The following is a 24,277-nucleotide window of genomic DNA, read 5'->3' as shown; positions in this document are numbered from 1 at the left end:
GTCCATTATTCTGCCTAATATACTAGTTAATGTTAATGTTCCAGGTCCAGGGACCACACTTTGGGGAGCACTGATTATATGTAATTGTAAGGACCAGGTCCCACTGTTCTTGATTCTGTCTGCCCCAGCATACCTGCTACTAATCTTGTTCTTCCTGAGATCACAGAGCTGTTGATTTCTTTGTCTGGACAGGAAGCTCCTCACCTCATTATTTCATGTATGCCCTACAAAAGCTTTTATGAGTTTCTCTTGTATGTAGCAGGCAGTTTGATGTATTGATGACAATGAAATGTTTATCAGTCAGGCAACCCTTTATGGTTTTTAATTTTATCTGTGCTCTACTATGGCAAAAATATTCACTTTGGTGGTATAGCAATTTCTTTTATGGGTTAGGCATATTCCATAATAGGTTTTGAATCTCTATAATGTGCTGCCCAGGATTAATGGGTGACTTTCATTATATCACACTGATCTAATTAGGAATTAAAGTAGGCTAGAAATACCTACTATAAATATTTTTCTCGCATTTTCATCTTTTCTTACCTAAAAGAAAATTTGATTATTTTTCTTCTAGTGTGCATGTGCGTGTGTGTATGTGGTGATTGGTTTCAGAATTTTAAAATGGCTGATTCTGAATAATTAATGCGTTTTCTTTTCAATATCTATCTGTGAGAAGCATAATTGTTGCTAATCAGCTAAACTAAGACCGAGGTTTAAAAAATATTGTCTGCCATGGTTTTTCACTTTATGTGATGTCACGATTTTAGAATATATACTTTCTTTATGTCTATGTCTGCATCACAACACTGTCTTAGAGGGCAATGGTGATTTATGCCTTTGGTAATAGCATCATATTTTCCTTCCTGACGGGGTAGAAGCTATTTTGGTTTTATCTCATTCAGGGGTCCCCCTTTCTCAATTGACTCACAGTGTCCTTCAAAATTTCAGGGAGGTTGCCACAACTGATTACTGTTTCGTTGTATAGAGTTGTATGTAACTGATGGAGTTAAAGAACAATATTTTGATGAGTAAGTCCATTGATGAACTTTACCAGTCCTTTGATTCTCCTATAGATGAAACACTCATCATATTTTCACCTGTGTAATGTTCATATACCAAAACAGCAAGCAAATGTCAGGGGCCCTGGTGGTCTCATTTATAGCCCCAGATCTGCCTTTACAACCACTGGCTATAATTGCTCTCTGGAGCAAAAAAAAATTATCTACTGCCACATTTTTCTCTCAACTTACAGTCAGAAATTTAGGTTTTCGTAAGTTTGATGTGTTGATTCTTTAACAGCATGGCATGAAAATGGAAACTACATGACATTTAAATTTTTTTCCAAATGAAAGATAAATTGGATTTATAGACTCATGTCTCACTAAATGTTTTTGTGTGTCCACAGACCTGCCAAAAAATGGAAAATACCTAGAGATAGAGGGGATTAAAAGCATATGGGCCTCATTAAAACTTCAAAGGGATACTCATGGCTGACAGCTTTTGAACTTTACCTGGAAGGAGCTAAGGAAAGTCCCAGGCTGTTGTCAACTAAACATGAAACAGTTTTAGGAGATTTTAAGTTTTTTTCATGCTTAAATTGCCTCTTTAATGGGGAATAATTTTTTAGTAACCTTTTAACTAAGGATTGTATAATAAACCTGCAAGCCTAATAATTAATGGAGATATTTTCAGAAGAGTACATATATATATATAAAGTATTCCTTCTGATTTTTAAACAAATATTTTTGCTTGCATTGGCTACTGCTTATGTGCTTTGATTGATTCTAATATTCACCCCCCAAATCTCTAAAATATAGATTTTCTATGTATTCAATATTTTTTCATTTAATATTTGAGGGATGTTTTATGAAAGAGTTGATGTTTTTAGTTAATAAAGCTAATATTTTCAGTAAATTTACTAAAAATCAGTGCTTTCATGAACCACAGTCTATATACTGAAATTCTGGTAAAAACAAAACAAAACAAAACATGTATTTTTATTACCCTTTATAACATTCAAAGCAGCTATTTTCTAAAAAGTTTTTGGATTTACAGACACTTGCTCCTGCTGAATTATTTTAGTCCATCTCCAGGGAGTTCTGCTGCTGCCGACTGATCGGATGTGAGACAATTTACATGCCATAAAAATAAGTGAAAGTAATGTGATGTGCCAGATTTCTAGTGGAGTATGAGTAATCATCCTGTTGGCATGGCATGGGGATTCATAGGAAAAGAGATTTTTTTTTAAATGGTTGTTAGAAATTAGTTGTAATTAAAACCTTTTTTATTTATAAAAGATTTAATTTCTAGCTGAAAATGAAAGGCTTCTCACTTAGCGTGCTTTTACATAAAAGGTGTTTCTTCTCTATGTCCCTCATTAGTCAAGAAATATTTATTAAGCTCTTGCTATGGATAAGTTCTATGCTAGGTATTGAGAAGAAATCAAAGAATAAAAAGATACCCAGGTGTACACAGGCTGTAACTGATAACTGATCCAAGAATGATGCACGTAACAATAGGGCTAGGCAGCTTGGAGGAAAAAAGAGAGAATTTCCAACTAAGGTTTTAAGAGAAGGCTTAAAAAGATTCCTGCAAAGGAACCACAAATTGAAAGGAATGTAATGATGCAAGCACAAGCAAACAATGAAAAACTGGCAGAGCTGGTGTCTCTCCAACTCCAAGTACGGGGATTTAGACTCATTAGGAGGTTAAAAAATAGTTATCCAATTGTATTGACAAATTTCCTTTCCCAACGTAGAAATTATCAATAAGACCGCTTGAAATATAATATGCATTTCTATTTAATATCATTAAAGATAAGCCTGTCCCTGAGTATGCATTCTGTCTTTTGTTATGAATAAATGACAATATGAAAGCATCATGTTTTGTAAGGCATTTAAACATGCTCATTTCATCCTTATCTCAACTTCAAAAGTTCATATTTTACTATGTGCTTTTTTAATACTTATAAGATCATAATAGTGTATGTAATGATTTTAAAATAACTTGTGTGCACAAACTATTTTACTGATAGATGGGCATGATCAAATTAACTTGGTGCCTTTGTCTATGGCAGGCAGATATGCCTACAGCCATCTTCCCTCAATACCGGTCAACTCTTTCATAGCATTCAGGTCATCCAACCCCAAACGTCTTGATGTTCTCCCATATCAGAAATGGAGATAATTGGCAATTATCACTATTCTCTAGGGATTCCAAAGCATTCCCTAAACAGTGCCTCTAAAATCCTCCCTCAAATGTTCTTGCCCTCGACGGGCACATAGACAATTTCATTATCTTTTATATTTTGTTTGTTTATTTACTCTGGCTGTCCTATCTCCTACAGAGATTTGCTCATAACCTACCAATTCAACCATCAAAACCTAAGAAAGCCACTCCTTTGGAGCGAGTTATATATAATTAATAGAGAGGGTTCATAAATCCATATTTTGGTACTGACAGGGCTCTATATAGCACAAATAGTTTCTATCTCTTATACAAATAAGTGGCTTTCAAGTCAGAGGACAAAATTACAAGAGGGGTCACTATGTGACAGTTTTCATGGAGCCGCCTGTGCCTCTATTTCCTAAATATATGTCATTTAACAGATTTAATGATGTGAGCTAAATGGGAAAATATCCCTTTCACGATGTGCAAATGGGATTTCCATGTCCATTTAGTGTTTATGTGCAAAAGAGCATCTGAAAGTGTTTCCAGGAGGCGAGAGGCAGAAGCTGCACAGACAGCATCAGCGTCACCTCGGAGCTGGTTAGAAATGGAAAATCTCTGGGCTCTCCCCTGACCTCCAAATCAGACTTTCAAGAAGCAGGGCCCAGAAATCTTCATCATCTCAAACTCTCCAGATGTTTCTGAGGCATACTAAAGTCTGAGAAATACTTCTAGGAAAAAAAATTCTGAGCAATTAAGTTTTCCACTTCAAAACAGACATGGAACTTTTCAAAATTCTCCAAGAAACTGCAACAGAGTTCTTATGAGCTGTCATGACCCACTGATACATTTTAAAGCAGGAAATGAGTTAGTCACATAATATTTCATAGCAATGAAAAATGACATTATGATTTCTCAAATCAGTGTGGAGAATAAATCCAAAAAACTGTATCATATGGCATTGCATTTAAAGAGTGAATAAAATAGAAAAAAGGATAAGGGTAACCCATGAAGGAAAACAGATTAAAGTAGGCACAAATTACATTTATGATGAAATTATGGGCTGGATATGGATAGTAACACAACTAAAGCCAGCTGGGCTTCTATTATTCCCTCATAGAAGAAAACCACATATTTTTTAATGGGAAGGTGGAATCTAGATGCCAGATCCATAGGAGGGATAAAATGGCCCAAGCAATGAGGCTGAAAAAGGTAAAACCTATGGGAGGTAAATGTTTAAAAATTAATTTTGTTACCATTTTTCATAAAAATACAAGACCAACACTGTCTACACGTGATTCAGTTTCAGTTTGTTAGTTGCTGCTTGCCATTCCGGTGTTCCTCTAACGGTATAATGCCTAGATGATGCTGTATTAAAAAAAAATGAATAGCAGTGCTTAACAGCTCAAAAATACTGATTCTATTTATTATGTGTCAATTTGTCACCCTTGATTAAACAAGGAAAATATGCCATATAGAAACTGATGGCCTCTTTGCTTGAATTGAACATGTTTAAATATAAATATAACCATTTATAAAAATATAACCACTTACATTTTCAGCAAGAAGTGGCAAAATTTATGCTACTTATTATCCATCGTGTCTAAGTTGAATCCTGTCAATCTAAGGGCTGCTCAGAGTTTTATGAAACTGAATATCACTCATTGTAAGAAACAAGACTACTCTCTTGAAAGATAGCTGCCTTAGTTTGTGGAGAGGCAGCTATCTTTGTTTGCCAGAGCTGTTATCACAGATACCACATTCCTGTTTGGTTTAAACAAAAAAGGATTTATTGGCTCATTGCTTGGAAGGCTAGAAGACCAAAATCGAAACCAAGGCATTGGCAAGGAAATGCTTTCTTCCCAAAATCTATAGCATTCTGGCACTGGCTGCTACAACCCTTGGGTTTCCTTGGCTTTCATCTCTACCTCTGGTGACATGGGGCCATCTCTACTCATGCTTCCAGTTTCTGTCGACTCCCAGTTTCTTTTCTGTGGCTTTCTCTAACTTCTGGCTTCTGGTTTCCTCTCTTTATAAAGATCCCCTATAATATGGATTGAGCCCCCCCTCATTCAGTTGGCCCACACCTTAACTAAAAATAACATCTTCGAGAGACCCTATTCACAATGGGTCACACCCACAGGGGCTGGATTAAGATTAAGAATGTGTTTGTTGGAGTACATGATTCAGTCTATACCTGGAGTCTTTGGTTCTACCTCCGCTATGCATTTAAATTCTCACTTTGCCTCTCTGGGCCTTATTTTCCACATCTCTGTAACAAGGGACTCATGTTCTAGGATTGTTACAAGTTCTACAATTCTAAAACCCTGCTCGTGGTCACTTTTGGGCCATAGTTTAGAGGAGGGAAGACCAGGAAGGGTCCAATTTGAAAGTAAGTTCAAGAGGACTTCATAATCAGAAATCTGACCACTTATCAATGAAAAGAATTCATGATTCTGAAAATAAACAAGCCATGCTCTAATGCCATTAAGAGCCCACCTCTCCTCCTGTGTTCTAGGTATCACCTCAGGTATGTTCACGAAGGACTTCAACTGAGCAGCCATTAAAGCAACAGTCCGTGGATAGACTAGAGAGCACTAGAAATCTTAGAGGTATAATTTAATATTTCTTTAAGAGAAAAACCATAGTTTGTCTCACTTGCTTTTTAAATGATCTTATAATATCTATATTTAAATAGCTATTTAATATTAAAATTAAGAAATAGAAAAACATTGCTCACACCAGAGAGTGAAACAAGCCTGAAGTGTGAACTTCATTAACACTTTACTGTAGACATGAACAGCAGAACATCCATCTTTTCAGACTTTCTAGTGGAAAAGATTTTTCTGAGGCAATCTATTATTTTGAATTATGGAGTCGAGGATTTGTTTCCCTGTTTGAGCGTGAGGTCTGCACATGCAGTTCACTGTGTTTACTTTATGTCCTTGCTCTTCGGACACAATTTGGGAACTTGGACATGATTATTTTCTATTTTATGTTTCCCTTTCCTGGATAGGTGATGTTCATTTTGTTTTCACCTTTCAGCCTCAGAAGCAGTAGTAGAGGGTTATCATGAAGGTTAAGGGCTTCAGAGTCAGGCAGGCGCAGGCAAATGCATGCTCTATACATGTAACTAGAGAATGATGAGCATAATACTTGGCCTCTTTGAAACTCAGTTTCCTTATCCATAATGGGAGAAATACTACTTCTGAAGGCTGATGTAAGTAATGTATCATATACTGTACCTGAAATATTTTCTGGAATAGACCAGAATGCATTGAGCTCCTGAGTAAGAGGGCTATTTGTATCATGTTGAAGAATGGATAGATGCTGAATGGCGAGGGGAATTCAGGCTATTATAGTTTAGGGGGCTGTGGGTATTATATGCTGTCAGGAAAAGCATCTATGAAATCCAAGAAAAAGAGTATAGCATATGATAAGAAAGTAGTGCAGGAATAGGGGCGCTCAGACAGGGGAACATATGTAGAAATAAGCAGGGCCAGCTCCTAACAGGCCCTCTAAACCAAAGCCGGAAATTTGAATTTTAGCCTAAGGGCAGTAAATAGCAATTGAAGTTTTAAGTAGTTGAATGATGGATCTGTTTTGCCATAAGAAGGCTCATTCCATTGTCTTTGAACTTCTCTGAGTTCAATAAATTTAGGAATCAGTTTTAATTCCAAGACATTTGAAAGTCATTCTATTAGGTTGAAACTTATGAAGTTTTGCAGATATTTGACAATATAGGGCCTTAAAAATGGCAACTTCACATAGTTCAAACTAAATAAATCCATTTCAGAATCTCCTGTGTCTTCATTTATCCCATGACTATTCTCTTTTTAATGAAATCTTCTTTCTTATGCATGCATATTATAAATTGAAATCAATTTATTGTTCATTTTTCTGTTTTATTTAATTACTTGTATTTAAACACAGATTTTCTTTATTCAACTTTTGATATGCACATATATAATGGCATCATCCACATTATTTTACCAGGATTGGCAGAAGTGAGTGATAAAAAAAAGGCTTTTTGTTTTTTTGAACATTAAGATGTGGGATCATTTTTTAAAGATTCCAACAATCAGAGAACTGTTCGTTTGAATGTCCTGAATTTACTTAGTGATCATCCTTGTCATTGTAACCAATGAGGTAACACACGCAAAAACTCTTATTTTGTTTTGTTAATTCAAACATTTTTTTCTCATTATTTTCATATGTATTAGTAATTAATAATTAGAAAGATGGAAAACATGCAATTTATAATTTATTTAGTTTCTTTTGATAAGTTTAAATAGAAATAAATTGAGAAACACTCAGTTCATTTAAATATATTTATAAAATAACTAAATTATAATCTTATAGAGCATATAAACAGCTCTTTAAAACTCTGAATAAAAGCGACCATGTACTGAGTTTTCAGTTATATTTCTTTATTTACATAGCATGGTTTTACTTGTTTACTTTAAAATAATAATTTTACAAGAAACCAATTTCCCACCATAAATTTTACATCATGGATTGTCACTAGGATTTGTTGGTTCCAGAAAAATGTTGCCTTCTCTATTAAAACTAAGAGAAAATATATGGTAGGAAAATTCTCAAAGTCGACCTTATAAATATCTGTAGGCAGTAAAAGTAGAATAAATACAAGGGTATTACTTATACTGAACTCTCTTGTGAAAATTTTCTTGGAGAACTTTTAAAAAAAGGTAAATATGTAAACAGTTTTTTGAATAATTTCACAGGCAGATATATAACTTAAAATGGTGTGTTCTATCATCACCATTTGTATATTTGTATCATACTTTATAGATTTAAAAATAGAAAATGAGAAAATTCTAAATTTTCTAAAATCTAGAAAATAGATTTTAAAATGAAAAATTTGATTTTTCATCTGATGCAGACATGCTAAGAGCCTTTCTACATTTAAAGAATCAGTTTAAGAACATGAAGGCCACTCAGATATCCTTTAGTCCAGGAGCCTAATTTCACAACTGAAAAAAGTGAACCTCATAGCATTGATACTACTTGTCCTTATAATTGTAGGAAGTTTAAAGACATTGATAAAGTTTCAGCTTATCTCAGTAGTGGGAATATGTGATAGAAAAGTGGAAGTAGTAGTAGGTTGCCAGATAAAAAAACAGCACACGAGTTAAATTTGAATTTCAGATATGAAGTGAATATTTTTAGTATAAATATTTCCCATGAAAAATTTGGGATATACTTATACTAAGCAATTTTTTTACATATTTGAAATTCAGATTTTATTGGGTGTCTTGTATTTTTTTTTTTTATTGTAAAACATAGTGACCCTAAGAACTAATCTCCTTGATGGAATATTGGCAAACAATGCACATGTAAACAAAACAATGAAATGCTCCTGTTCCAGAAGTTCAGACAAAAGTTTTTAGAAATCTAGTATCAAATTTATTAGATGAACTCAGCTTTTAGTAAAAAAAGTCCATTTGCAGAAAGAATAACCTATTAATTTTGAGGAAGCTTCATTGCTGTTTAATGAAATGAGACATAATTTGAGATATTTTTGCTGGTATAGTCAGAAATGGCTCAAGAAAGAAAGCAGATAAGTCCTAATCTTTCCAACTGGTACCTCTGATAAAATCATGATGGAAATTTGCAACTTCTTCTGTGCTTACTATAACCCAATCACCATATGCTTTTGAGAAAAGCATTATGTCATTTCTAAGGTAAGAAAACAGAGGTGCCCAGAAATGAAATAACTTGACTAGCATTATTCTGCCACTTAGGAGTAGAATCTTGCCAAACTCAACCTGTTCAGACACAAAAGCTTCTCGTCTTTCTTAGCACTCTATCCTACTTGATAAGTAAAGAATATGAAAAGATCATTGTTGCTTTCTCAATATTTTTCCACTTTCCCTTCCACATTCCCATTCTCTGATATCTTCTTTGGTAATAGAATCCTGATTTTATTCAAGTAAATAAATTTCCTTTTAGGAAAAGGCCCTTATCCTCAGTATACACTGTATACTTTGATAGTTAAAACAAACTGTAGTAATCTTCCCTTTCACAATGATTGGTTTTGCATAGTGGTTTTCAAATTTAAGAGTTTAATAGGATCACTTGGACAGCTTGGTAAAACACTGTTTGAAAGCCACTGTTTAGGGATAGCTCTGAGACCAGTTGTGGCCAGTGAATTGTGAGAAGGCTTCTGGGAAATGTTTCCTCAATCTTGAAAGACAATGTATTTTCTTATTATTTGAAATAATTAATATCATGCTTTTTTGTTACTTGCAACCAGTGTCCTCTAAGTGACACAAAAGAGTAGAAGTTACTATTATAGCTTAACAAATTAATGGATACTATTATGTTAGCATTATGTCACAAAATATTTCATTTCTCCATACTTTGTTAGAGGTAGTCAGTACATCAAAAGGCTGCAAAAAAGTGCCTATTAAAGGCATTGATATAACAATGGTATTGATTTCTTTACCACAAGAAAAATTTTAGTAGTAGGCTATGCAATATATTGGACATGATCTAAGATATGTATCTCTAGACCTCTGTTTTAATTTGTGTGTTGGTATGGGTTATAGTATTAGAAGTCAACATATTTTATTTAGTAGCTAAATAATGCTAACCAAATGTCTGCAGGCATTCTTTGTAGGCATTTGAAGATATATGCTCTCAATATGAGGCATGCTCTGAGATTATTTTCATGAACTTTTTTTAATCATTACATGGTAGATTAGTTTCCTAGGGCTTCTGTAAGAAATCATCATAAACTTGTTGAGTTAAAACAATAGAAATTTATTCTCTCACATTCGTGGAAGCTAAAAGCCCAGAATCAAGGTATCTGCAGGGCCAGGTTCTCTCTGAAGAAGATGACCCTTCCTTGCCTCTTCCTAGCTTCTGGTGATTTCTGGCAATCCTTGGTATTCCTTTGTTTGTGGCAGTCTAACTCCAGTTCTGCCTCCCTCTTCACAAGGCATCTTCCATCCCTGTGTGTCTGTCTTCACGTGGTGTTGTCCAGTCTGGGTCTGTCTGCAGTCCCCTCTGCTTTTCTAATAAGATGCCAGGCATATTGGATTAGGGCCCACCCTAACCCAGTATGACCTCATCTTAACTTGATTACATCAGCAAAGACCCTCTTTCTAAGCGGTGACATTCAGAGATACCAGGGATGAGGACTTTAACAGATCCTTTTGGGGGATGCAATTCAACCCATAACACATGGTTTATGTAACCCACTCTTTTAATGCATTGAACATAATGATGGTATTTGAAACAAAAATCAACACAACCCTAAATTCATACAGGATTCTTAGTGACTTTAGCTGAAGAAAGGCTTAGGTCAAATGTTGACAGCTCTTCCTCTGTTTAGTTTTTATGCAAGAAGCACTGACAAGGGCTGCTCTGCTGACTCCACTAACAGGAGTGTCAGGGTTTGTTTTGTAGCTAGCTACAGAACCACAATTTTTCTTTTCAATGACTTCATTTTCTATTTAAAAGAATCTGTTCTATGCTAAATCAATTAAATGGAACTTTCTTTGTTGTGCCATTCAATGTCCAAACCAAACTCCACTCAAACTAAATTCAATGGAGAAGTGCAAAGCATCCTTTTAGGCTACTTATCCTGTGGTCATTTTCTGCCCAGTTGAATTTACCTCAGTTACCTTAGCAATCAAAGTACAGCTATCTGCCTACATGTTTTATTTTTAACTTTTTTTAAAATTGTATAATATGACATATATACAAAGCAAAGAAAGAAAAAAGCAATAGTTTTCAAAGCGCTCTTCAACAAGCAGTTACAGGACAGAACCCAGAATTTGTCATGGGCTACCACACCATCATCTCAGATTTTTCCTTCTAGCTTTTCCAGAATATAGGAGGTAAGGAATATACATAATTTTTTATCATCGCTTTTTTCTTTTTCTTGTGAAAACTAATATATATATAGGAAAAAAGCAATAAATTTCAAAGCACAGCACAGCAATTAGTTGTAAAACAGATTTCAGAGTATGATATGGGTTACAATTCTACAATTTTAGGCTCTTACTTCTAGCTGCTCTAAGGTACTAGAGACTAAAAGAAATATCAGTGTAATGAATCAGCAATCATACTAATTTGTTAAACCCTACCTTCTCTGTATAACCCCACCATCACCTTTCATCTTTCTGCCACTCCTTAAGGGTATTTCGGCTCTCAACTCTATTTGAACTCTCTCAGCCACTGATACCTTATCTGTTATACTTTTTCCCCCTTTTGGTCAGGATTCCATCAACATGTTTTTACCTGTCCCCTCTATGCCTAGGGTTTCTGCATTTTGTAGCTTCTCAGATTAATATTTTCAGAAAGTCAGGTAAGGACCTGACATCACCATCTTTTACTTGAAAGACAGCAGTTGAGCCCAGATTAGTTTGAGAATCTGATCTCTTATCAATCCTACATAAACAGCAACTAGATGTCCTCTAATCAAACATTACTGTTAAGATAACTTACTAATTATAACTAGATGAATCTTTTACCTAATGTTAACCATAAAAGTCAGTCTGAATCTATTTTGCTTCAGAAATGGTGTTGCATATTGTAATAATTATATGGAAAAATAATCTATTCCCAGTCCATTCAAAAACTTTAAGCAATTTCCCAAATATCGCAAAATGTACTTAAACACTTATATAAAATCTGCCAATGATTTCTGCAGAATTAAACAGGTAAAACACAATTATCTAATTTATGACATTTAATAAACTCATAAATGGGCCTGCTTGTATGTAATATGCAAAAATATTATATGATACTGGATAAGATTCTTTTTTTTTTCTATATCAAGTTGAATAAAGTATGATATAAATAAAATGAATATGGTAAAACTACATAATGAATGCAAACAACTCTTAGCAAAATAAAATAAGAAATAAAGCATTATTATCACTGGTTACTTCCTGGTTGAAGTTACCTGACTGACGTTTGGTAGCAAGTTACAAGACATGCTTATACTTAATAATGTGGGAAAGATGATAGCAGATTCTAACATATAGCATATATAAACAACAGAAGAATAAGATGTGATTACTACCAGAATAGGTGAAATACAATTATTGGCCATTCAACATTCTTTTACTCAGTCCCCTAGGTGAAACAAATGTTTCAAAGCTGCATGCAAGGATATTTACAATAATGTGCTTTTATTAGGATAGTAATTTGGGGGGATTATTTTTTCCCCAAGATATCAGAGTTAATATTTGGTGATGGAAGGTCAGTGAGTATGGTCTACTTGTTTTACCTTCTATCAGTTGGAAAAGGGAGCCAGATTCTTGACATGACATTTTTGGTTAATAGAGCAAGCTGTGGGTATACTGGCTTTTGATATGATTTCCATAAATTTTAGAATGAAGGATGTCATCTACTTTTTCTTATTTGCAAGACAAATACATTTGATCTAAGGTAATTTGTGAATTGGAGATAATCCATTATGCCAGTCAATGAATGGGTGTTAAAACAAAAGAAGGAATACAAATTCTGTGGTCGATTGAATTCATAGTATAAGATATCAAAACTTCTTATTGGTGACAAGTAATACCTCTCAAACAGTTTGGCTTAGTTTGGATTTATAGACAGTCTCGCTAAAATTCAATGCAATTAATTAAACTATAATATAACAACTGTCCTTCATCTAAAGGAAAACTCTACATCCTCTCTCTCAGTTTTCTAGGAGGGACATGAATTTTTGCTGACTCTCCCATGCTGCCTCAGTTGATCCCCCTTTTAGCCATCCAAGGAGTTTTTGTCCGAAGACAGTGATACCATTTGCAAGTCCTAGAAATTGGATGAACTTAGGTTCTCTAATGGTATATTTAAGATAAAAAGTAGACAAACTGGAGGGTGTAGGAGATTAACAAATATTGAGTAAATACTCTATGTATGTAAATTACTTCATTTAAACTTAATAATTCTATAGAAATATTTTTATCTTATTTTTACAAATGATAAAACTGGAACTAAAAAAGTTTTAAATTCAAGTCTCATGGCAAAAAAGTGGTCTAATTAGTTGCTACCTTATCTGATTCTAAAATGCGCAAAGGCTCTTTAGTGGATTCTACACCTTTCTAAGCATATATCCCTAGGATTTTCCTGCATCTTTCCAGTAAGTCAACCATACATCTTAAAGGAGAAGGAACTAGTTGAAGCTTAAAGGGTCCTAAGCCATTATTTATTACACAGGTGTGACCATATTAAAATAGACTTAGAATGAAAATAAAGTCTTTAAATGCTGATGGTGGTGGCAAGGGAGGGGCAAATGGAAGAAAGTTTATAGAGTGATATAATGACCTTGCAATTTCAATTCTCAGGTCTTATCATTGCTGTCTGGTGAAACCATCACTGTGTTGTCTTCCTGACCCTTTCCAAAGATAAACTGTGTATATTCTGCTAGTTTATTAAATTTATGGATTTAAATGTGACTTTTGAGCCTAGCTGGAAGAGATCTAATTCAGCCCTCTCATTTTCTAAATGAAGACTGAAGCTCATAATGACGAGATGAGTTGATTTAGGCCATGCGTATAAGTAGTTTCAGAGTAGATCTAAATCCCTATCCCAACTTGCAATCCAGGATTCTTTCCTACTGAAGGGGTTCTTTTTATTCCCCTGAATATTCAACATGTAAATGCTCTGCTTAGGGACCATGGAAAACTTTCACAGCAAGGTCTGTAAGTTTCCATATCAAATTATGTCATGGTCAGGTTCATATGTCAACTTGGCCAGGTGGTGGTAACTGTTTGTCTGGTTGGGCAAGTGCTGGCCTGTCTGTGGCTATGAGGACATTTCATAGAATTAAATCATGATCATGTTGGCTGCATCCACAGCTGATTCCATTTGTAATCAGCCAAAGGGAGTGTGTTCTGCAATGAGTGATGGTTAATCTAATCACTGGAAGCCTTTTAAGGAGGATTCAGAAGAGACAGGCTCTCTTCCTGCTTCAGCCTGTGAGCCTCTCCTGTGGAGTTCATCCAGACCCACCATCGGCATCGTCAGCTTCACAGCCTGCCCTATGGATATTGGACTCTATGTTCCCATGGTTACGTGAGACACTTTCATATATTTTATTTTTATGAATATTTCCTGTTGAATCTGTTTCTCTAGAGAACCCTAACTAATACAAATTACATTTCCTCAAATGAGCCATGACCCTTAAATGAAAACCTCTACCTTGCTGCTGTACTACATTCTACACACATGCCTATCTAGCTTGGGAACTATATTGGGTACTGTTTTGGTTTGCTAAAGCTGCCAGGATGCAATATACCAGAAATGAGTTGGCTTTTACAATGCGGATGTATGGGTTTACAAATTTACAGTTCTAAGACCATGAAAATGTTCCAATTAAGGTATCAATAGGACCATACCTTCTCTGAAGAAATGCCTCTGGCATCCAGGGTTCCTCTGTCATACAGGAAGCCACATGGCTGCATCTATTTGTCATTCACTCACAAACTTTGTTGCTTCCAGGTTCTCACTCTTTGAGTTTCTGTGGGTCCTTACTTGCTTCTCCTAGCACTTTTCTCTAAGTTTCTCTGGGTGTTTCTCTCTTTTATCCTCTCATAAAGGACTCCAGTAAAGGTTTAAGAACCACCTTGAGTTGGGTAAGTCACATCTCAATTGAAACAATCTAATCAAAAGCCCCCTCCCACCCCCACACACAGAGTAGGTCTGTACCCACAGGAAAGGATTAAAAGAACATGACCTTTTGGGGGTACATAACAGCTTTAAACCAGCATAGGTACTTTCATCATCCTATCTTTAATTTGTCCCGTAGGTTACTTTAGATCACTGTCAAAGGCACCTCTTTGGGTTCATTAAGCTTTTAGGTACTTATTAAATTTTCCTCCGTATTTAAAATAACAAAATTGTATTTGGCCAAAAAAGGGAAAAGGAAAGTTTTAGTTGACCTTTTGAGTAAGTACACATTCATCTTCTTGAGGGAAACACTGTTTGTGAAGTTGGAGGTGACTTATGGCTATAGATTACCAATTGTGTGACTTGTGGGGGCTAGTGCTCACTAAGTTTATTGATGGCATTTTATTGTATTGATTAGAGAACACAATTTAGCTGCTTCAAGTGCCCTAAGGTATTTCCAGATTGGTTTAAACCCTTTATTTTTCTTCTGATTTCTCTTGTCATTATCCATCATTTTTTTCTTTTTTGAGGCAATCACAAAACTTCCATGATTTGATTTCAGGCCAATGCTTTTTTAGCTTAGACATATAACTCTAGGCTAGAAATGTTTCATCCTTTTAATGATCATCCTTATCTTCATAGAGAGAAAGCATATAGGCCTTAATGCTCTGCTATTTTTTACTGGAATGACAATTTCTTCTAATGAAGAGCATGGGAAAGCCACTGCAAAGAGATTCTGTCTGTTAGTGCTGTTGATTAAAATAAGTTGGTTTCATCCAGTTTGTTATTGGTGATGGTGGAAATTTAATTTGTCATGTTTCTCAGTTACAGAGTTCCAGAGACTGGTATACTTTTCATTAGACTATGTCTCAAGGATGTGGGGTTTGTTGTTGTTGTTTTTTGTTTTTTTGCCTACAAAAACACCAGAGAGTTTTGATTAAAAAGGAAAAATCCCCATGCGGTAGGGCCATAACTATCTATATAGAGCTCTATCAGTGCCCTAAAGAAAAGACCTAAAGACTAAATGATTCAGGCTTGACTCTTTCCCTCCCTATTACTTATTATTCTTAAAAATATCCTTTCTTTCCTTATTTCTTCTCTTTATTTTTTCTCTTACTTCCTTCCTACTCAGGAAGGTTTGAACTGCATCACATGCTGAGCTGACTGCATTATATTGTAGATATGGTAGATTGAATTGTGTGCCCAGTTTAGACATGTTCTTAAGGTTAATTCACATTCCTGTGGGCATGACCACATTGTAAATAGGATCTCTTGAAGTTATTTTAAATTAAAATGTGGCCAACTGAATGAGATTTGGTTTTAGTCTAGATTACTGGAGGCCTTGTTAAAGGAAAGAAGTCAGAAACCAGAGTGGAGAGAGAGTCCTAGGGAGGAGCTGGAAGAGAAATGAGAGGACATCACCTTGTGATGGGAAAACCGAGGAACCCAAGGATTACCTGTCAGCCAGAATGCTTTCTTCCTCAGAAAGAAAGAAATCTGCTAGCTTCCCAAACGGTGAGACATAAATTCCTGTTGTTTAAATCAAAACTGGTTTCTGGTATTTCTGATAGTTGCACAGCAAAACTAAGACAATAGAAGACAATTTTAAAGGCAATTTGGTGACCATTTCTAAGGCAATCATTTTGGGTACCTGGCATGTCCTTTGACTAAGGAGCTCCAGCAGGAATATCCAGCAAACAATTTTGGTAACATCAGGAGATGTGCTGGATAGCTCTTAATGCCACTTATTTGCTATCTATGAGCAGAGATTATAACCTTGTTTAAGAGAAGTCCAAATGAGCTAATTTAAATACATTTTTTATCCATTTAATTTTCAATGAAGATGGAAAACAGATGGTTGCAGTCTTGGAAAGAGTTATAAAACCTTTATAGAACGTCATGCTATTCTAAATAATCTTGGATTCTATTTTATATTTTCCTCATAGGTTTTTCTCTTTTTTCATTTATTTTGTTTTTCCCTGGCCTTTTTCAGTTCCTTCTCTCAGAATCCGATTGTTTCATAAATTTCTAGACTTTATTATAAATTTGAGATAGATTGGATGAATCATGGCTCACCATAGTGGTTGAGAAAAAATGAGGACAAAAGTTTTCTATCCAATTATATGGAGGACAGAAAAATGGAAGTCATTAAGAGGCATCAGTATGAATGATAGCATCTTAGCATGCTGCCCTCTCACAGAAATGAAATGATATATTTCTAAAATATCATACTTTTTTCATTCGTATAAAGGCGAATAATCGTAGAGTTAATAATCAATGAGTCATCAATAACTCAGACTAGAATCGGGGAGAAGCAAAAATGTAAAGGGATCTGCCTTCCTTATTATCCCTTTAATCCTCATCCTCTTCCCATGTTTATAATTTTCCCTTTCCTTCCCAGAGTCCTAGCTAGGACTGGTCTTTTGGGTAGCATTCAAAGTTCCTGACCCTATGTAACTTCTTTCAAAATAAAAACAAATTGAATTACAACCTTTTAGGATTCTGCATTTTGTCTTCTACTGCCTTAATAGTGAAGGTTTAGCTTTTTGCTTTTCTTCCAGAGGAAAACCATATGTTTTAAATATGACTTCTCATCTTATACACATAAGCTAATCTATGGGAAATTTCATAGTAGGGAAAGAGGCAGCTATTCGTAGTAAGCTTTTCTGGGAGAAGGAAACTGGCAAAAATAGCCAAATGTACTATGACAAAAATAAAAATAAAATTTGAAGGTTTTACATGGCTGTTTGCGTGTTTTAACCATTTTGACCCCTATTGTTTATTTGTAAGAGTTGAGGAAGGGGATAAGAAATACTACAAACTTAATGGTTATTTAAGTTTTACAACTAGTATAAATCAAAATAATTAATTTTGTAGATTAAAAATACCAGTGTGCAGTCGTCTTCTGGAGAGGCGATCGCTTGGGGGCAACTCTCCAACCGCTAAGGGTTAATTCAGAGCTCTGAAGATGGGGTCTAAGGCGCGCCGGAACTCAGCAGCAAGCTGCCGAGGGACCCAAAGACTTGAGCCGAAGACCAAATGTTGGCACAAAGCTTTTTATTGTTACATGGTAAGAGCTTAGGTGCTCGGGGGCTCAAGAGCTAAGGGACCCCGAAGCTCGGCGAGCTTCGGGTTATATACAGTTTGGAGGAGGGGTGGAGTCGGGGCATGTACGTCAGGGGAGGGTAGCCAATCACACAAGCTAAGAAGCAGTTGCTAGGCTTAGGGCAGAAGTTAGGAATAGGGAAGTGTAGAACATAACAGGAAGGGTGTGGTTTTGTGGTGGGCTACGGAAATGGGCGGTCCACGACAGGAGGGGGAGAAGACAGCAGGTAGAAGAAGTATGGAGAGAATTCAAAATTTTCGTTTTTTAAGCTGACTAGGCTCCAATCCCAAAGTACATGCCACACCAATGCATGATGACAGTTTTTTTTTTCTATTCCAAGGCTCACTGAAATTAAAGGATAAATATAAGGAGAATAAAGCCATAATAGTGATGTAAAGCCACTAGGATCCAATTAAGAATTACTGCAGGTAATAAAGCTGAAGGGATTGTTTTAGAATTCCAACCTCCACATTTCAGAGAAAACTGAAACCACATACAATTAAAAGAGAAAAATTCCCCCAATTGTATTTTCCAATCAAAGCTCTGAAATATCCCTGATATCAACAGCAAAACATGCTAAAAGTAGAAGTGAAAGTCTGAGGATTGACTAAAAGATATGTAGAAAATCATCTGGGAAATAGTTTAAAATGTACTCTTCTGGGATTCTTTCATCAAGAGTCTGGTTCCACCAGTCTACATGCATAATGTTGGTGGATCTGTAGTTCTAATATATTTCACAGAATTATCTTCTGTGACCACTCTGAGGACTAGTTGGCAATATATAGTAAGCTAACCACTGAAAAAGGACTCGAGTTTTCTGGGAAGATAAAGGAATAAGGAGACACAGAACTCATTATTCCAAAAAAACTCCTAAAGAACAGGGAGAAGCTGTTCAAAACAGTGGTTCTGGGCTTGGTAGACCAAAGAAGGACCATTACAACAAACAAGGAAGAACTGGATGAAGAATAGAGAAACTTCAAGGGAAAAACTGCCATGAGTGACTGAACTCAGTCACAGCTCCCAGGACCCATCATCTACTGAGGCCAGCAGCTTTGTGCTGGCTTGGTTTTCACTTAACTGAATGCTGCAGACTAGGAGAGACAGGGAACAGAGCATGACATGGCACAGTTCTGATTCAATTATTAGTTGGCAAAGTTGCCCATCTGTGTTCCACAGCCCTGTCCTTTCCAGGCAGGATCCTGGGGTCACCGATGGTGCCATTGTTTCCATACACAGAAAAACTTCAGTGACTCATTCTGCCATGACTCCCAGTGCACACCCCCCACCTTCAAGGCCATACTTCATGTATGGCTGGGTGGTATGGACTGGGAGTGTCAGAGAATCTCTACCCTTTGGGAACAGAGTGGGATGTAGAGAAGATTTGATCCAACTGTTAATTGGCAAAATCCTACCATGGTGTCCCACAGCCTTGGTTCTTTCTGGACAGGTGCCTGCAGCACTTCAGTGCCATTGTTTCTACCTATCTCAGAAATAGGACAGAGTGCTAAAAAATAGCTTACCTTTGTAGGGCCATGGGGAACAGGTTGCTAAAGTGTAGCATCTGTGGGAAAGCTGGGAAAGTACAGTCTTGCAAAACAGCTTTCCTGACCCTCTCCCCAGGCAACTTGGAACTGGTCTGCACCCCTGCATGAGAAATACCAGTGAACCAAGTACCAAAGAAGACCTTTAACATGAACCCAATCAAAAAGAGACAAGAGAGAGAAATTGAATTTCAAAATAATGAGATGCCCAAATAATAGCAAAAAATTACAAGACGTACTAAGAAACAAGAAGATATGGCCAAAGCAAGGAATCAAATTAAAAAGTTAGAGATTTGGAAGAACTAACAAAGGATGTGCAAGGAAATCTTCTAAACCAATTCAAGGAGATGGCTAAAGAGGTAAGGCATATTAAGAAGACACTAGGAGAGCATAAAAAAGAATTTGAAAGGATACATAGAAAAATAACAGATCTTATGGAAATGAAATATAGTATAGATTAAATTAAAAATATACTAGAGACACACAACAGCAGATTTGAAGAGATAGACTAAAGAATCAGTGAGCTAGAAGATAAAGCAAACAAATTTGAATAGATGAAAGAGCAAATGGAGAAAAAAAAGGAAAAACATGAGCAGGGTCTGAGGGAAATGGTTGACAAAATGAAGCCTGCAAATATATGCATCATAGATGCTCCAGAAGGAGAAGAAAAGTACGAGGAAGAATATTTGAGGAAATAATGACTGAAATTTTCCCAACACTTTTAAAAGACATAAATATGCAAATCCAATAAGCACAATATACTCCAAACACAATATAAATAGAACCACTCCAAGACACATATTAATCAGACTGTCAAATGCCAAAAGAAGGAGAGAATGCTGAAAGCAGCAAGAGAAAACTGATTCACCACCTACAGGGGTGGCTATGTAAGGTCAAGTGCTGACTTCTCTTTTGATATCTTGGAGGTGAGATGATATATTTAAGGAACTGCAAGAGAAGAATTGCCAGCCAAGAATTTTTTATCCAGCAAAGATGTCCTTCAAAAATGAGGGGGAGTTTAAAATAGTCACAGATAAACATAAGCTGAGAGAATTTGTTAACAAATGAACTTCCCAACAAGAAATACTAAAGAGAGTTTTGTGAGTGGAATGAAAGACAGAAGAGAAAGTCTTGGAGGAAAGTATAGAAGTGAAAATTTTCAGTAAAAGGGTAAAAAGAGAGAAAAAAATCTGAAAAATAAAAGCCAAAGGATAAAATGGTCAAAGTAAGAACTGCTTTTCCAATAGTAACACTGAATGTTAATGGATTAAACTCCCCAATCAAAAGATGCAGATTGGCAAAATGGGTAAAAAATATGATCCAACAATATGTTGTCTATAAGAGTCCTTTTACACCCAAGGATACAAATAGGTTGAAAGTGAAAGGATGGATAAAAAAGTCCTGCCTATCCGATAACCAAAAAAGAAAGCTGGCTATATAGTTAGCTATACTAATATCTCACAAAATAGACTTAAAAAGCAAAAATGTTGTAAGAGACAAAGGGCATAATATACTAACAAAAGGGACAATTACCCAAGAAGAGATAACAATTAAATATGTTTATACCTAATCAAGGTGCTAGAAAAGTACATGAGGCAAATGCTAGAAAAACTGAAGGGAGTAGGCTGTTTTCTCTACAATAATAATGGAGGACTTTAACACATGCCTCTCTTCAATAGATAAAAAGGCTAAAAAGAGGATCAACAAGAAAGTAGAGAACCTAAACAATATGACAAATAAACTAGATCTAACAGACATATATAGAACATTACATCCCAAAACTAAGGATTTACATTCTTTTCCAGCGCTCATGGAACATACTGCAGGATATCCTACATGCTGAGGCACTAAATAGATCTTAATAAATTTAAATGACTAAAATTATACAAAGCATTTTATCTGATCATAATGGAAAGATTTTAGAAAGCAATAACAGCAGGACAAATGAAAATTTCACAAATATATGGTGGTTAAACAACATGCTCTTAAACAATCAGTGGGTCAAAGAAATTTCAAGATAAATCAGTAAATAAATTATTATGAATGAAAAGAAAAACATGACATATCAAAGCTTAGGGGGTTGTGCTGGTTTGAAATGATGTATGTACTCTAGAAAAGCCATGTTTTAATCCTAATCCCATTTTGTAAAAGCAGCCATTTCTCCTAACCCCTATTCAGTATTGTATGTTTGAAACTATAATGAGATTATCTCCCTAGAGATGTGACTTAATCAAGAGTGGTTGTTAGGCTGGATTAGGTAGAGGCCTGCCTCCACCCATTTAGGTGGGTCTTGATTAGTTTCTGAAGTCCTATAAAAGAGGAAACATTTTGGAGAATGAGGGATCTAAGAGAGAGCAGAGTAGAATGACATAGCCATGTGAAACAGAGTCCATCTGCCCGCGACCTTTGGAGATGAAGAAGGAAAATGCCTCCTGGGGAGCTTCATGAAACAGGAAGCCAGGAGAAGAAGCTAGCAGATGACACGTGTTTGCCATGTGCCCTTCCAGATGAGAGAGAAACTCTGACTGTGTTTGCCATGTGCCCTTCCACCTGAACTTCATCAGCCTTCTTGAACCAAGGTATCTTTTCCTGGATGCCTTAGATTGGACATTTCTACAGACTTGTTTAATTGGGACAATTTCTTGGCCTTAAAACTGTAAACTAGCAACTTATTAAATTCCACTTTTAAAAGCCATTTCATTTCTGGTATGTTGCTTTCTGGCAACTAGCAAACGAGAACAGGGGTGCGGTGAAGACAGTGTTGAGAGGGAAATTTTGAGCCATAAATGCCTACAATAAAAAAGAAAGAAAGAGCTAAAGTCAAAGACCTAAATGAACACCTGGAGAAACTACAGAAAGAACACAAAACTATTCCCAAAGCAAGAAGAAGGTAAGAAAATAACAAAGATTAGAGCAGAAATAAATGAAATAGAGAACAGAAGAACAAAAGAAAGCAAGAGTAGCTACACAACTATCAGACAAAATAGACTTTAAATGTAAAGATATCATAAGAGATAAAGAAGGACACTAAATTTTAGTAAAACGGACAGATAACCAAGAAGAAATGACAATCATAAATGTCTATGCTCCCAAACAAGGAGCTCCAAAGTACATGAGGTAGACATTGGCAAAACTGAAGGGAGCAACAGATGTTTGAACCATAATAGTAGGAGACTTCAATATACCACTCTTCTCTGTAGATAGAACAACCAGACAGAAGATCAATAAGGTCATAGAGAATTTAAACAATTTGATAAATGAATTAGATCTAACAGACATATATAGGTCATTAAACCCCAAAACACCAGGATATGCATCCTTCTCTAGTGCTCATGGAGCATTCTCCAGGATAGATCATATGCTGGGGCACAAAAAAGGTCTTTATAAATTTAAAACCATTGAAATTGTTCCAAGCACTTTCTTATCACAATGGAACAAAGCTGAAAATCAATAACCACCAAAGAACAACTTTCACAATAATATGGAAATTAACACATTCTTAAATAGCCAGTGGGTCAAAGAAGAAATTGCTAGAGAAATCAATATCTATATGGAGACAAATGAAAACAAGAATACACAATATGAGAACTTATAGGATGCAGCAAATGCTGTACTGAGAGGGAAATTTATTGCATAAGTGCCTACATTAAAAAAGAAGAAAGAGAGTTTTCTTCCTGGACCATGCACCACCCCCCACCCACCCCCCAAAAAAACAAGAAAGAGTGAAAATCGAGGACTTAACTGATTTTAAGTCCTCAATTTGCAGGAACTTGAGAAAGAACAGCAAACGAACCCCAAAGCAAATAGAAAAAGAGAAACAACAAAGATTAAAGCAGAGTTAAATGAATGGGAGAACAAAACAATAGGAAGATTCAGTAAAACCAAAAGATGGTTCTTTGAGAAAATCAATAAAATCAATGGGCTACTAACAAGGCTGACAAAAAGAAAAAAAAAAAGAAAAAAAAAAACCAAAAAACAAAAAAACAGAGAGAGGATGCAAATAAAATCAGAAATGAGAGGGGGATCATTACCACAGACCCTTAAAAATGAAAGAAATCATAAGAGGATACTATGAACAACTATCTGCTAAAAAACCAGGCAACTTAGATGAAATGGACAAATTCCTGGAAACACATAAGCAAGCTACACTGACTCAGGAAGAAATAGAAGATCTCAACAAACCAATCACAAGTAAAAAAGATTAAGTCATCAAAAGTTTCCTACAAAGAAAAATACAGGCTTCACTGGGGAAATTTATCAAACATTTCAAAGAGAACTGGCACCGATCCTGTTCATACTTTTCCAGAAAAATTGAGGAAAAAGGAACACTAACTCATTTTATGAAACCAGCATCACTTTAATACCAAAACCAGGTAAAGCTGAGACAAGAAAGGAAAACTACAGTTCAATCTCCCTAATGAACACAGATGCAAAAATTCTCAACAAAATACTAGCAAAGTGAATCCAACAACACATTAAAAGAATTATACACCATGACCAAGTGGGGTTTATACTAGGAATGCAAGGGTGGTTCCACACAGGAAAATCAATTAATGTAATACTGCACATTAACAAATCAAAAGGGAAAAAATTGCATGATCATCTCGATTGATGCTGAAAAATCATTCGACAAACTTCAACATCCTTTTCTAATAAAAACAATTCAAAAGGTAGGAATCAAAGGTAACCTCCTCAATATGCTAAAAGGCATATATGAAAAACCCATAGCCTGCATTATACTCAATGGTGAGAGGTTGAAAGCTTCCTCCCTAAGGTCAGAAATGAGACAAGGATGCCCTCCGTCACC

The 24,277-nt window shown here is 35.7% G+C and overlaps 2 long non-coding RNA genes across 9 annotated transcripts in view; one reads left to right on the top strand and one right to left on the bottom strand.

Annotated features, from left to right (window-relative positions):
• Positions 1-24,277, bottom strand: part of LOC143677607 (uncharacterized) — a 359,256-nt gene that overhangs the window by 40,383 nt on the left and 294,596 nt on the right. The window contains exons 9-10 of one of the 4 annotated variants that reach the window (XR_013172743.1): positions 19,450-19,573; positions 17,712-18,274 (exon numbers count right to left, since the gene is read on the bottom strand). The exons of the other annotated variants lie outside the window; for them this stretch is intronic. This is a non-coding gene — a long non-coding RNA (uncharacterized LOC143677607). Of the gene's footprint in view, positions 1-17,711; positions 18,275-19,449; positions 19,574-24,277 lie in introns of those variants that run through there. 4 annotated transcript variants of the gene reach the window in all.
• The window catches only part of LOC143677608 (uncharacterized), a 236,072-nt gene that overhangs the window by 20,969 nt on the left and 190,826 nt on the right, over positions 1-24,277 (top strand). For 4 of the 5 annotated variants that reach the window (XR_013172748.1, XR_013172750.1, XR_013172747.1 and 1 more), the window contains exons 2-3: positions 5,687-5,780; positions 16,148-16,338. This is a non-coding gene — a long non-coding RNA (uncharacterized LOC143677608). The remainder of the gene's footprint in view (positions 1-5,686; positions 5,781-16,147; positions 16,339-24,277) is intronic. The other variant, XR_013172749.1, reaches the window with a different exon arrangement.

Source organism: Tamandua tetradactyla, chromosome 3, assembly GCF_023851605.1.
Source record: "Tamandua tetradactyla isolate mTamTet1 chromosome 3, mTamTet1.pri, whole genome shotgun sequence".
NCBI classification, from domain to species: domain Eukaryota; kingdom Metazoa; phylum Chordata; class Mammalia; order Pilosa; family Myrmecophagidae; genus Tamandua; species Tamandua tetradactyla.
This window is presented reverse-complemented; position numbering and strand designations above follow the sequence as displayed.